This window comes from Zonotrichia leucophrys, chromosome 15 (genome assembly GCF_028769735.1).
Source record: "Zonotrichia leucophrys gambelii isolate GWCS_2022_RI chromosome 15, RI_Zleu_2.0, whole genome shotgun sequence".
Classification (NCBI taxonomy): domain Eukaryota; kingdom Metazoa; phylum Chordata; class Aves; order Passeriformes; family Passerellidae; genus Zonotrichia; species Zonotrichia leucophrys.
Window position 1 is genome coordinate 9,897,209 of NC_088185.1, and position 14,707 is coordinate 9,911,915.

The window sequence follows — 14,707 nt, forward strand, 5'->3', positions numbered from 1 at the left end:
TCCAGTTCTAAAGGTAAGAATTTAATACACAGTGAGGTATTTAGAAAACACAAGAATGCACATTTCTATTTGTCTATGATTTATTGAAAACCTGTCATCACTGAAACCTCAAATTTCATACAGTTAAAGAATTCCTCTGTTGTAATGTTTTGCTGAATGTGGGAAGCCCCTTTAATATTTAACATCAGCTGAAACTTTGGGGATGCCAAAACATCTTGTAATACTTAAGTGCCTATCACTTTACAGTGGAGTAATTCTGTTTATTTAGATTCCTCCTTTTTAAGCAAGACTGCCTTTCTGTAAAATATTGATTTCAGTTTTTAAATAGACATGAAAAACAGCTTGGGTTTATGAAAACCAAAACCTCCCCTAAATATTTGGGGACTTTTCCCCTCCAATTTGATGCTAATAAATAAGCAGAAGGGGGAGAGTGGCTCAAAGAAGCCTTGGGACCAACATTAAAATAACATTTAGGTGACAACAGAAATGCTAAATATTCTCCATGGTGTATATCTAAACAGGATGGGTGTCTCACCTCCCCTCACATAATTAAAATGCTGAACAGCAGCACAGGAAGAGTTACTTAAGCCTTTGGTTCTAAAATAGCAATGCTCAGAGCAAAGCCAGGCATTTGTAGGGCTTTGGAACCGAGAGCTGTAACCCACGGGAAGCAGCTGCTGATTTATTCCATCAATCTCACATTTGAAAGCTATCAGTTCTCTGGATGCCTCAGGTAGCTTTGTCATTTTTCATTTAGTTCTAATTTGCATCCCCATGTTCTGCCCTGAATCCTGAGAGGGGGGAAAAAAAGGCAGAATAATGATGAAATGTACATTTTTCATTTCACTTTATTAAGGTTCCTTATTTTTACTGAATTCAGGATTCTTTGGAGGGTGGTCACTGCCTGCAGATCTCTGCAGGTTTAATGGCCAGCCCAGGTCATGAGAGCTAACAAGCTTTAACAAAAAATAACTACAAATGCAAATCCAGAGAGAAAAATGATATTTTCAGTCAAGGTTTCTGCTTGGTGGTTTCAATCCTGTTTGGAATTGGTGACTGAAGGGTTTTTAAGTGAACAGTCTGGTGCCACTGGCTCACACAGGTTTGGAGGACAGGCTCAGGACACATGGATGTCTGCTGCCATCATTAAATGAGGAGGTAAGTCAAGTTTTTGGTTTGTTTTGGGCTTTTACCTTTTTTTTTTCCAGGTTGTTTGATAAATGATTGATTTCTGTCACACAGTTGAAGGCAGCTGCTGATCATGTCAAGTTCCTGTTAACACTGAAAAATTACTCATTCTGGAGAAGAAACAGCCTTTTGCCCTGATCTAAAATTTAGCAACACTGCCTAATGGCCACAGGAATATCTTTTTTCTGATGTGATTAGAGAGGAAACATTCCAAACCTCACACATCATGAGGCATCACGTAATGGGGAAGGCTCTGAATACTGATGATGCTAAATCATGTAAAGTAGTTGCACAAAATGAGTGGAAAAGCAGGAGGCAAAGATTCTGCTGGGAAGGATTTCTGGGGTGGTAAAAATCTCATCCATTGAGGTTGGGAATTGCTAAAACAATTGGTTCAAGGCTGTGTGTGAAACTGAGACATGAAGGAGAGTTTGACCTGGAACCTGGGATGCTCAGTCTGTAATGGGATCTCAGCATTAGAATATTGATTAGGTCTCATTTTGGTCCAAGCCTGGAGTTTTGCAGTCCAGGAAAGGGAAATAAAACATGGCAGGGTTGTTACCAGCCCTGCCTCAGCCTCTTGGTCTTGTCCTCCCCTGAGGGAATTCAAAACTATGGATTTGTTTCCTCTTCCGTTGAAATATCAGTTTGGGAAGAGCTTTGAAAGTCTGGGTGAAATACAGAAATGCAGTTTCTGTCCCCTGGAGATGATAAACCCTTCTCTGTTCCAAGGAAGGGACAATTGGTGGCAATCCAGTGAGTGGCTCTGCCACAGCAGGGCTTTGCTCCTGGAGGATTTCATCCATCTGAGGAGACACAGGTTCTTGCCTGCCATGTCCAGGTGCTATGAAGGGGAGTATTTACAGATATTTTGGGCTGCAAAGCTGCAGTTTTTGTGCTCTCATACCTGGGCTGCTTGTGTGGTCTGGGCAAGAGAAGTGGAGTGTGGAAGGCAGATCCTGGACTGCCCTTGCAGGGAATCATGGAATCACAGAATGGTTTGGGTTGGAAGGGACCTTAAAGATCATCTTCCAACCCCTGCCATGGGCAGGGACACTTTCCAGTAAGTGCCAATGTCCCACCTGGCCTTGGACACTGCCAGGGCTTCCATGTGCCAGGGTCTCAGCAGTGCAGTGAGGAGTGTCTGGAGCAGTAAGCAGGGCTGGGCACCTCTCAGTGCTAATCTGGCTTTCTCAGAGAAGTTTGAAGGTTTTGTGTGCTCTGAAATCCCATGAGGGATGCAGTGGATGTGCTGGCTCCCCCAGTGCTGATTCCCTGGGGGGAAATCTCATCCATGTGCTTTGAAATGGATGTGAACAGCCTCAAACACTGGCTGTGGCCTTCCTGAGGCCTGCAGTGCCTCTTTATCTTGTCAGCCAAGCAAAGGTATCAATAACCCACAGAGCCTCCGAGCAGAGGGGTTCCTCCCCATCCATCCTGCCTGGCAGGTGCTCCATCTCGATTATGCCTCAGCTCTGCTCCATCTGTCATGTTCCTGGCCTGGATGACAGAGCAGGAAGGTGCTGCTGGTGGGAGCGTTTCCTGCCTGCCTAATGGGGCTGTAATTAATGGCTGCAGCCAGCCGAGCAGAGGCACCAGGCCTCTCCTTCAGCCACCCATCCGTGCTGTGTTACACACCCTGCTCCATGGTGGTGCTGCAGATTTACATAACTTCTGAAGTATTGCTATGTTTAATTAATGTGTAATGGCGAACCTTTTCACTGCTTTTTGCAGCCTTTTGTTGCCAAGTACCTGGCTGGGTGGATGTGGTGCCTCAGATGAAGGGGAATGTGCGGCAAGGCCACGCAGGCTCTGGGAACATGGCCTGTCACTGACCCAGAGTTGTCCCAGCCCTTCACCCTGCTGGTCACTTGTTCCCTCAGCGAGCTGAGTGTGCTGCAAAGGGGCTGCAGGGACAATTTCAAAAATGGGACTGTTCAAGAGGCTGCTTTGGCTCTCACCCTGCTTCCCCCACCATCTCCTTTGGGAGCAGACATGTCCTGAGGGCCTGCTGGAAGGCAAGGCCGTGAGGGCGAGCTTTGCTGCCTGGGCGTTTAACCCAGCCATCATCATCATCAGAGCACATGGAGAGCCTCGCTGCCCATCGAAAATTGGGATTTTTACTGTCTGTGTTTTTGGGATCTCACCCTTGGCATGACCTGGCTGAGGTGTCCCTCAGTGCCCCGGCCAAAGCTCGAGTCTCTCGGGGCGCTTATACAAATGAAATTCGGCAGCCATTAACTGGCTTAATGAGCCTCTCAAATGGCTTTGGAGAGGAGCACAGGCTCCTGCTCGACCTTCTGCCCTGTTCCCGTCTGCTCACACGGCTCGGCTGATGGTGGGGTGGGACTCCAGCGCTGGGGTCTCATTTTGGGACAGCAGATCAACGTAGCTCATCCCTGAGGTGGCCTTTGGGGACAGAGGGGGTGAGCAGGCACAGCTCTGTGTGCATTAGTGAGAAGGTTCCCTGAGCGCTGAGACCCTGCAGGGCTCCCATCCATACCTGGCTCGGGTGTTCCCATCCCCTCGGGTGTCCCATCCCCTCAGGTGTCCCATCCTCCATCCCCAAGCCAAACTCCTCCCGCGTTTCCAGTTTCACACCGACCTGCTCTTGACGTTTATAAACAAACTCTCCCATGTTAATCCACTTAAAAGCAACCGAATCCCTTCTATGGGAACACTTTTCTCCTCTTTCTGTTGCTGTGGCAATCAGCGCTGCTGAGCAGGGCGGGCGGGAGGGGCCAGCCGAGCATCCATCCTCCTTTCCTGCTGGGGCTCTGCTGCCTGTCTCGCCGCTGATTTTACCCCCATAGTGGTTTTGAAATACGAATCTTAGAGGTTTTTACAGAGAGAAGTAAATGAGAACAAACACAATGACTCATTCGGGGAGGCTGAGGCACAGGAGAGCAGTAATCAGCCAAGGGCTGAGTGCTGGCTCTAGAACTCAGCTGGAAATTACATTCTCCTTCCTCAATTTAGCTTTTACTCTGGGCTTGAGGGCAACTTAACCTTCCTTAAGGCTTTGAGTAGGGCTCTGGCTATGTCAAAGCTTCACCCACACCTCTGAGTGCATCATCTCTTGGGTGTCACACTCTTGGCCCTTCTCCATGCATCTGGCCAGGCCAAGGCTCCCTCTGGAGCAGGTCACTGCCTGATTTCTGGATCACCAGCTACATTTGGTACTTGAGTGTGAGAAGCTGGTTGCACAAACCATTGGAAGAGAGCACGTTTTCCTTGGCAGTTGGTGGAGATCAGGGGATGTTCTGTTAATCACATCCACCCGAGAGCGAGCGCTGGCAGATGGCAGCTCCCTGGGGATAATTAATCATTTGTTTGTCCAGGATATTGAGTGTGGAATGGCAATGTCCATACAGATTCTAGGGGAAGCTCGGAGAGGACCTGTGGCCCTTGGAAAGGAGGATTTCCCTCTCCAGGGTGAAACTCATTACCTAAAGACAATAAAATCCACCCTGAAGGGATCCTGGGCTTTCTCCCTGCAACCTTTGGCTCCCCCAGGGCATCAGGCAGCTAAAGGATTGCAAAAGGAGAGGAAGAGAAACTGCCTGACATCTGTGGGCTTTGATCTACTGTGGAGGATTTCTCCCCTCAGCCTGAGGAGAGAGGGGAATGTATTCAAAACCAGAAAGCAAATGCTTTTAGGCTGGGTCTGTAAGGAGCAACACCCTTAGCTGAATTTCCTCCTGGGGAATGAGCAGCAGCAGAGTGACAAAGCTCTGCTGGCCACTGTCACGGGGCAGCTGAGCACGCTCTGCCACGGGCTCTGCCAGGGGGACACGGGGCACAGGTGCCATTTGCAGACAGCATCGCTCTCCCGGCAGGCAGGAAGGAGGGGAGAGGGCAGGCAACCTCCCTGTCCTGTTTGTTTTGCTTTGTTTTGTTTTTTGTCAGGCTTTCCTCTGGATATCTTCTCCAAATCCTCCTGTCCGAAGGCAGCTGGCTCAGCAGGGGGGTGGGAGCACAGCACAGGCAGGATGGGGATGAGGGGAACCCCCTCCCTTCCTCTGAACTCTGAGGCCTCTCTGTGCAATTTAAAGTGGGGAAAGAAAGACATCTGTACCAAGGATTTGTCAGGCTTGTTCCTGGCAGATAAGCTGGTTTTACTGAGTGGCTTGACATGTAATTCCACACAGTGTGTAGATGTTTGTCTTATGTTTACCTAGAGGAAGAGATTTTTCTATCAATCCTGAAAAAATTAACCTTGTGTAACGGTGCATATCCTCGGTGAAAAAGAGTGTGAGGATCTGTCAAAATGTCAGGCTTGCCTGGAATGAGGGTCCTGCAGAAGACAAGTGGCATTAATGTCTTTGAAGATGTTTCATTTAGGAGTAATGGAGTCCCCAGGCTTTTGGGGAGCCCCTATAATTGAACTGAAGAGGTTATAAAGCCTAGAAGGGAAATGCTGGACAGGCAGAGACACTCTCAGAGGGAGACGGTCAGGTTATTTCTACTGTAAAACAGCATCAGAAGGAGGTGAAGAATTGTTCCTGAATTACACTCCTTGGCCTGGATCATTTTAGGGAAGTCGGTAAAACTTGGAGGTTTGCTTCTAGGGCAGAAAAGGGCTTGGGGCTGAGGTTTAGTTTAATGGTGCTCATGGAAAGAAACACAACTCCCTTCTGCTCTCTGAATCATCAGGCAGGTTTGCAGGACTGCAGAAATGAGTAATTATTAAAAAAAAAAAAAAGGAAAAAAAAGTCAGGAAACTTCTTGAAGCTTCCACATCTGTAATGCTGCAAGTCAGCTCACAGTGTCTCCTCTCTAAGGAAAAACCCGTGTTCAGAAAGTGCCTCCTTTCAGAGCCTGAAAATGGATCCTTTACAATCTGTATTTTTCCTACCAGGGACAGAGTGTTTGGATGGAGCTGTGTTTTCTGCCTCAGACACTGAGCACAGTGTTCCTCTTGACAACTTCATGTTTGCTTTAAAATGCTTTTTGAAATAATGCCCTTTCTCTTCTGAAGGCTCTCAAGCTCTTACAAAAGTGGAGAAATTACCCTGTTTGTGAGAAACAGGCACGGAGCTGTGGTGCCTGCACTGCTGGCAGCTTTTTGCTGTTTGCCCCAACTTGCCAATAACCAAATAAAACAACACCTGTTAATTGCCCTTTCTTTGCAAAATCCACTAATTTCATAAGGACTAGGAGGGTGAGTCTGCATTGCTCACGTTGAGGTTTGACCTTGTAAATCCAGGTTTGCTGGAGACCTGCTGGTGTTTGGTACAAGCAGTGTTTGGAGTTTGCTGTTTCACGGGAGGGACTTTCTGTTGTGGGAGATGTTGTTTTGGCCTTGGACACCTCCTCTTAACAAGCTCCTTCTCCAGGGAAGCTTTGAAACCCGCCTGAGGTTCTGCATTGGCTCTGAATGAAAGGTGTTGTGCGTCTGAAGTGCCCAGCCCAAGGGCTCTCCAGCAATGCAAACAGCCAGCACACAAAGCCATTAAAGCTCGAGTGCCTGGCCATGATTACCTGGAGACAGTTTGCAGCTGAGTCCTGCAGGAACTGGCTTTGTCTGGAAAACCACCCGAGGCAGGTGGGGAAAGTCCAGGTAGGTCTTGTTGATTCATCAGGGTGGGTGGTTTAGTCCTTCAGCCAAGGTGAGTGGGAACAAGCACAAATGAGATCAGAGAGATGGTTTAAAGAGGATTCTGTGCTTTCCCCCTCTGCTGAGGCACTGCAATTTCCAGCTCGCATGACTTAGTGGCCCTGGTGTCTTCTATCCTGAAATCAGATACATGGCCTGGAGGAGCCAGACCTGACCTGCTCGGGTCCATTTGCAGAGTGAAACCCCAGAAGTGCAACTCCTGTGCTGCCTCAGAGCTCCTCCATCTCCTGGCACCTCTTCCATGAGGAACACAGAGCTTTTATTTTTTATTCTTCTTATTATCATTTTTATTTTTTTAATTTTACCTCTTGGTACCACACCACTCCTTCCAGGGTGGGGAGTCTCCTGTGCATGCTCTGCTGAGCCAGAAACTGCTTGGAGTTGAGCATGCACTTCCCTCCTGTGGTTTAGAAAGCTGTATCTACATTTTTAGGGATTTTTTTTCCCCTCCAACTTATCGAGGTACGAAGGGAAGATTATGGCACTTGATGATTTAATCAACATAATCTCTAGATAAAACATGCTTATGTTATACTACTGGGAGATATTAATTTATGCTGGTTTGCTTCTCCAAAGTGTCCTGGGTTGACTATATGATGCTTTTATCCCCAATCGTCTCATTCTGTTTATGCTGAATAATAATAAGTTTTGTACCTTTAAGAGTGTTACAGAGAGTGAAGGGGGAGGGAGAAGAAGCGCGCAGTTTGTTTTCAGACACTGCACTCCTCCACATTCCTGCTCCTGACTGTGTTGTCTGCGGACAGACAGCGGGACAGAGAGCTCTTTTTTTTGCTTTTTAGTTAGTGTTAGCTAGCTGAGGCAAAGAAGTTCCCTGGACTGTTTTTTCCCTTTTCTTTGGACCTCTTGGAACTGCTCTGGACTGAACACCCAGGAGAACACCGGCAGCTGCAGTTGTGGCCCACCAGGCCAGGCCTGGCCTGCGACAATTCCAGCACCGGAGGGACTGATCAGAGACTGAGTGAGCTGCTGCTTGAACTCGGGGTTTTTTCTCAGTTTGTCATCTCTTTTAGAGTGGCAAGGGGTCTCATTGTTTGATACTGTTTTGGTCTTATTGTTTAATAAACAGGGGTTTTTTTCCACCTTTCTCCAAGGAGGTATTTTTCTTTCCTCCCGGACCAGTTGGGGGGAGGGGCCGATTGGATCTGCTTTTCCCACCAGAGCTCCTTTGGGGGGATTCTTCCCCAAATTTGCTCTAAACCTAGACAAATACATGAATTGTGGTGGCCCGTACGGCCACCCCTTATCCCCATATCGTCTGCTTACTACTAAAACTAATATAAATTCTAACTCTACAAGTACATACATGATACATCCATTATACAACTATACACAGACAATGGTAATAACATTCAGGAAACAGTGATATTTATACAGGTTTTATCCAACAATCAGGTCTCCCTGAGGTACACATCGTGTTCTTCCATCTTTTTGCATTATCCACCACGTGCAACCTGGTCCCTGAGCAAAGACAACCCCACGAATGGGTTTGTCTGTACTCGAGGCAGAATTGATCCACACAGTCTTCCCTAACAAACCTCTGACATGTACCACTGGGACTTTGTCTCCATCTACTCTCTGCAAAGGCTCAGATTGGGCAGGGCCGACTCGGTTAGTAGAGCCTCGGGTGTTAACTAACCAGGTGGCCTTTGCCAGATGCTGATCCCAGTTCTTGAAAGATCCCCCACCTAATGCTTTCAATGTGGTTTTTAACAGTCCATTGTACCTCTCTACTTTGCCTGCAGCTGGTGCATGGTAGGGGATATGGTACACCCACTCAATGCCATGTTCCCTAGCCCAGGTGTTGACAAGGCTGTTCTTGAAATGAGTCCCATTGTCTGACTCAATCCTCTCAGGGGTGCCATGTCTCCACAGAACTTGCTTTTCCAGGCCCAGGATGGTGTTCCGGGCTGTAGCATGAGGCACAGGGTAGGTTTCCAGCCATCCAGTGGTGGCCTCCACCATGGTCAGCACGTAGCGCTTGCCCTGGCGTGTCTGGGGCAGTGTGATGTAGTCAATCTGCCAGGCCTCCCCATACTCGTACTTGGACCACCGCCCACCGTACCAGAGGGGCTTCAGTCGCTTGGCCTGCTTGATGGCGGCACACGTCTCACAGTCATGGATAACCTGAGAAATACTGTCCATGGTTAGATCCACCCCTCGGTCTCGTGCCCACTTATAGGTGGCATCTCTGCCCTGGTGGCCTGAGGCATCATGGGCCCACCGAGCTAAGAATAACTCTCCTTTATGTTCCCAATCTAGGTCTATTTTGGACACCCCTATCTTTGCGGCTTGGTCTACCTGATCATTGTTTTGGTGCTCCTCATTAGCTCTACTCTTGGGTACATGGGCATCTACATGGCGGACCTTCACAGGCAGCTTCCCTACCCTGGTAGCAATGTCTTTCCACTCTTCAGCAGCCCAAATTGGCTTTCCTCTACGTTGCCAGTTAGCCTTTTTCCACCTCTCCAGCCATCCCCACAGAGCATTGGCTACCATCCATGAATCAGTATAAAGGTAGAGCTTTGGCCACTTCTCTCTCTCAGCAATGTCCAGGGCCAGTTGAACAGCTTTGAGTTCAGCAAGTTGGCTTGATCCACCTTCTCCTTCAGTGGCCTCTGCCACCTGCCGTGTGGGGCTCCATACAGCTGCTTTCCACTTCCGGTTCATTCCCACAATGCGGCAAGAACCATCAGTAAAGAGAGCGTATTGTGTATCTTCTGCTGGCAGTTGGTTGTATGGTGGAGCTTCTTCAGCTCGTGTCTCTTCTTGTTCCCCTTCATCAGAGAGACCAAAGTTTTCACCTTCGGGCCAATTTGTAATGACCTCCAAAATCCCAGGGCGATTCAGTTTACCTATATGGGCGCGCTGAGTGATGAGAGCAATCCACTTGCTCCATGTAGCACTGGTGGCATGGTGAGTGGAGGGAACCTTGCCTTTGAACATCCACCCCAGCACGGGTAGTCGGGGTGCCAGGAGGAGTTGTGCTTCAGTGCCTATTACCTCCGAAGCAGCCTGGACTCCTTCATAGGCAGCCAGGATTTCTTTCTCTGTTGGAGTGTAGTTGGCTTCAGACCCTCTGTAGCTTCGACTCCAAAATCCCAGTGGTCGACCCCGAGTCTCCTCAGGCACCTTCTGCCAAAGGCTCCAGGACAAGCCATGGTTCCCGGCTGCAGAGTAGAGCACATTCTTCACCTCTGGTCCTGTCCTGACTGGGCCAAGGGCTACTGCATGAGCAATCTCCTGCTTGATCTGTGCAAAGGCTTGTTGCTGCTCTGGGCCCCCGTGGAAAGTGTTCTTCTTACGGGTGACCAGGTAGAGAGGGCTCACGATCTGACTGTATTCGGGAATATGCATCCTCCAAAAACCTATGGCGCCTAGGAAAGCTTGTGTCTCTTTCTTATTGGTGGGTGGAGACATTGCTGTGATCTTGTTGATGACATCGGTGGGAATCTGACGCCGTCCGTCTTGCCACTTCACTCCCAGAAACTGGATCTCTTGAGCAGGTCCCTTGACTTTGTTCTTCTTGATGGCGAAGCCAGCTTTTAGGAGAATCTGGATAATTTTCTCCCCTTTCTCGAACACCTCTGCTGCTGTCTTCCCCCACACAATGATGTCATCAATATATTGCAAATGTTCTGGAGCCTCACCCTTTTCCAGTGCAGCCTGGATCAGTCCATGGCAGATGGTGGGGCTGTGCTTCCACCCCTGGGGCAATCGGTTCCAGGTGTACTGCACGCCTCTCCAGGTGAAAGCAAACTGAGGCCTGCATTCTGCTGCCAGAGGAATGGAGAAAAATGCATTGGCAATGTCTATAGTGGCGTACCACCTTGCTGCCTTGGACTCCAGCTCGTACTGGAGTTCCAGCATGTCCGGCACAGCAGCGCTCAGGGGTGGGGTCACTTCATTCAATGCACGATAGTCCACAGTCAATCTCCATTCTCCTTCAGATTTTCGCACAGGCCAGATGGGGCTGTTGAAGGGTGAGTGGGTCTTGCTGACCACCCCTTGGCTCTCCAGCTCTCGGATCATCTTATGGATGGGGATCACAGCATCTCGATTCGTTCGGTACTGTCGGCGGTGCACTGTTGAGGTGGCAATTGGCACTCGTTGCTCTTCCACCTTCAGGAGACCTACTGCAGATGGGCTGTCTGACAGTCCAGGCAAGCTGTTCAACTGCTTGACACCCTCTGTCTCTACAGCAGCTATTCCAAATGCCCATCTGAGTCCCTTTGGGTCTTTGAAATACCCACTTCGAAGGTAGTCTATGCCCAAAATACATGGGGCCTCTGGGCCAGTCACAATAGAGTGTTTCTTCCACTCATTTCCAGTCAGGCTCACCTCAGCTTCTACCAGAGTAAAATCCTGTGATCCCCCTGTCACACCAGCAATAGAAACAGACTCTGTCCCCACATGTCTCGATGGGATTAATGTGCATTGTGCACCAGTGTCAACCAAAGCTTTGTATTCTTGTGGTTCATATGTGCCAGGCCAACGAATCCACACAGTCCAAAAAACACGGTTTTCCCCAGCCTCTACCTGGCTAGAGGCAGGGCCCCTCTAAGCCTGGTTATCCTTCTTTCCCTGGGCATATGTCTTGGAGGTTCCTTCAAGGGGATCAAAAATATTGTCATTATCATCATATGTGACAGTTCGGTTACTGGCCACTGGAGCTGCTTCCCTTTTGGAACTTCCTCTCTGAATCTTCAGTTGTCTCACCCGTTGTGCCAGAGCAGAGGTAGGTTGTCTATGCCATCTCCTCATGTCTTCTCCACAATCACGCAAATAGAACCACAGCTCAGCTCGTGGGATGTACCTTCTCTCGCCGTCTGGGGAACGTCTGCGTTGGGTACCAGAACCTCTGATCTGTACCGCCGAGATTTGGAGAAAGCTCTCTTTAATCTCCTCCCTCAGTTTCTTGTGACCCTCCTCTATCTTGTCCTCTAATTTTTGAAGACGTGTTTCCACCGCTGCGATTCTGGCATGTGTTGGGCCATGTACAGCATCTGCATATGCTCGGAGCTTCCTTGCCATGTCAAGCACAGTCTCACCCCTCTCATCCCTCTTCATGATGGCTAAGGCAGAGGCATATTCATGTGGCCCGAGTCGTACGAGTTTTCGCCACATCACAGACGTGCATGGTACTAAGTCTGGGTTCCTAGTTGTTACATCATCTGAGAAGATAATCTCAACCACGGCCATTTCTCTCAGGCGTTGGATCCCTTGCTCTATTGTCTTCCACTGAGTCTGCTGCATATAGAGATCGTCTGCACACAGGTATCTTTCTGCTACACTTCTTAGGACCCGTTCCCAGAGGCTCTGAGAGTTAGCCCCCCTCATCATTCCTTGGTCTATGACAGTATCCTGTGACAGGGATCCCAAATGCCTGGCTTCCGTGCCATCCAAAATTGTAGCCTCGCCTGCAGCATCCCAGAGACGGACCAGCCAACTAATTATGGATTCATCAGACCTTCGAGTGTAGTCCTTCCTTAGGCCACGAAGGTCCTTCAGGGAATAAGACTCAATATTTGCATCTGATCTTGCACCTGCTGCTTTGACTCCTGATTTTACGTCAGGAGGCATTGAGGTTCCTTCTCCTGTATCATCACCATCATCATCATCATCATCCACTGGTCGATCAGTTTTTTCCGTGCGTTTCCCACTTCTAGTACTGGTAGCAACAGCCATGGGTTTAGATGCTGGCTTAGGCTCACTGTCTGGTCTAGCTGCTGGCTCTGAGCCTGGGCTGTTGGCTACAGCTTGAGTGACTGGGATAGCTGATTTATCTCCCTGCCCCCCTGCCTCTGTCTGCTGCCCAACAGTATCTAACAAAGTGCGATAAGCATAGGCCAGGGCCCAGCTTATTGCAATTAGCCTTTTCTCCTTAGAATCGTCATGGCACTTCTCCTTTAGGTATTTCCCCACCTCTGCTGCGTTCTGAATTTGTTCCCGTGGGAAATCCCAGTCTACAGGATCAGAAAATTCCTTCAGGGTTTGGCCTATATTTTCCCATTCTCCACCCCACTCAGGATTTTTCACGCCTGCATCTGCTTCTGGATCAGGGGTCTCACCAGCTCCTCTGGATATCTCAGCCCTTATTCTAGAGAAGCTGCAGACCATATAGAGGAAACTTACCAAATTAAATACCAGAAAGATGGTCTCTTTAACATTCAGGGGAAACTGAACATTCTCAAAAAGTGACATAACCGATCCAAAGGAGAAGAGGGAAAGGGAAGGCTGGAAAGTCTCATTCTTAGCTCCTCCTCTAACAGACTGAGTGTAGTTACTAATAAATTCCCAAAACATACCACTGGAATTGGGATGCAGGGTAGGATGAAGAAACCATAAACCATACATGCTGTAAACAGAGGTCAGTATCTTTTTGAACGCTTTATAAATCATTATCACCAAGGCCAGCACAACCGCTATTCCAATCCGTACCCCTCTACCGTAAAAATTACTTGTTAAGGACAATAATCCTAATGACCAGAAAGGTATTGAAACCTCAAAAAGGTCTAGAGCCCAGAGCCATACAGAGGCGTTCTCAACCAGAGACATCAGGGGTTCAAGCAGCATAGCTACTAACTGCTTTAACAACAACAGACACACAATTAATAGGGCTTTTTTCCACATTTTCCAGCCGCGCGTTGGGCGCCAATTCATGTATTTGTCTAGGTTTAGAGCAAATTTGGGGAAGAATCCCCCCAAAGGAGCTCTGGTGGGAAAAGCAGATCCAATCGGCCCCTCCCCCCAACTGGTCCGGGAGGAAAGAAAAATACCTCCTTGGAGAAAGGTGGAAAAAAAAACCCCTGTTTATTAAACAATAAGACCAAAACAGTATCAAAACAATGAGACCCCTTGCCACTCTAAAAGAGATGACAAACTGAGAAAAAAAACCCCGAGTTCAAGCAGCAGCTCACTCAGTCTCTGATCAGTCCCTCCGGTGCTGGAATTGTCGCAGGCCAGGCCTGGCCTGGTGGGCCACAACTGCAGCTGCCGGTGTTCTCCTGGGTGTTCAGTCCAGAGCAGTTCCAAGAGGTCCAAAGAAAAGGGAAAAAACAGTCCAGGGAACTTCTTTGCCTCAGCTAGCTAACACTAACTAAAAAGCAAAAAAAAGAGCTCTCTGTCCCGCTGTCTGTCCGCAGACAACACAGTCAGGAGCAGGAATGTGGAGGAGTGCAGTGTCTGAAAACAAACTGCGCGCTTCTTCTCCCTCCCCCTTCACTCTCTGTAACACTCTTAAAGGTACAAAACTTATTATTATTCAGCATAAACAGAATGAGACGATTGGGGATAAAAGCATCATATAGTCAACCCAGGACACAAAGGTAAATTAAATCATTAGTTTTAAGACTGGATTAGTTGCACATGTGCCCTGCCTCTTAAAAAGGCAGTTTAGGAGTTCTTAAAAGCTTCTTGGCCTGGCATTTCCCAGGAGTCATCGAATCCCTCCAGTGCAGGTGCCATGAAAAGTGGAACTGTGGTGCAGCACCTAAAGGTGGGACAGGGGAGATTCTCCATGTCCCCTTCTTGGCTAGGAGTGGTGTTAGACGAGCTTGTTAATTCAGAGAGAAGGCTGTGCCCAGCTCTGGAAACCAGAATTGTTCCTTTGAGCCAGCCTTGAGCACTTAAGCTGGTTCAGGGCGAGCTGGAGCAGTGCCCACATCCATCTCCCCCTGGAAGGAGCACTGGGACACCCAGGGGATGTCACCCATCCACCAGGTGGGCTTGGAGCATCCTGCTCTGGTGGAAGGTGTCCCTGCAAGGACAGGAGCTTTAAGGTCCCTCCCTACCCAAACCGTTCTGGGATTCTGTGTTTGGTGTGCTTGGGTGACCTTGGGAATTCAGGCAGCACCTCTGATCTGCCTGAAAATCCCCTCA

The 14,707-nt window shown here is 48.7% G+C and overlaps 1 long non-coding RNA gene across 3 annotated transcripts in view; it reads left to right on the plus strand.

Moving 5' to 3' along the window:
- The first annotated feature begins 599 nt into the window (after positions 1-599).
- LOC135454625 (uncharacterized) overlaps positions 600-14,707 on the plus strand; it is a 45,323-nt gene continuing 31,215 nt past the window's right edge. Inside the window, exons 1-3 of one of the 3 annotated variants that reach the window (XR_010442153.1) lie at positions 600-733; positions 1,103-1,158; positions 6,528-6,751. This is a non-coding gene — a long non-coding RNA (uncharacterized LOC135454625). The remainder of the gene's footprint in view (positions 734-1,102; positions 1,159-6,527; positions 6,752-14,707) is intronic. The other 2 variants (XR_010442154.1, XR_010442155.1) reach the window with 2 other exon arrangements.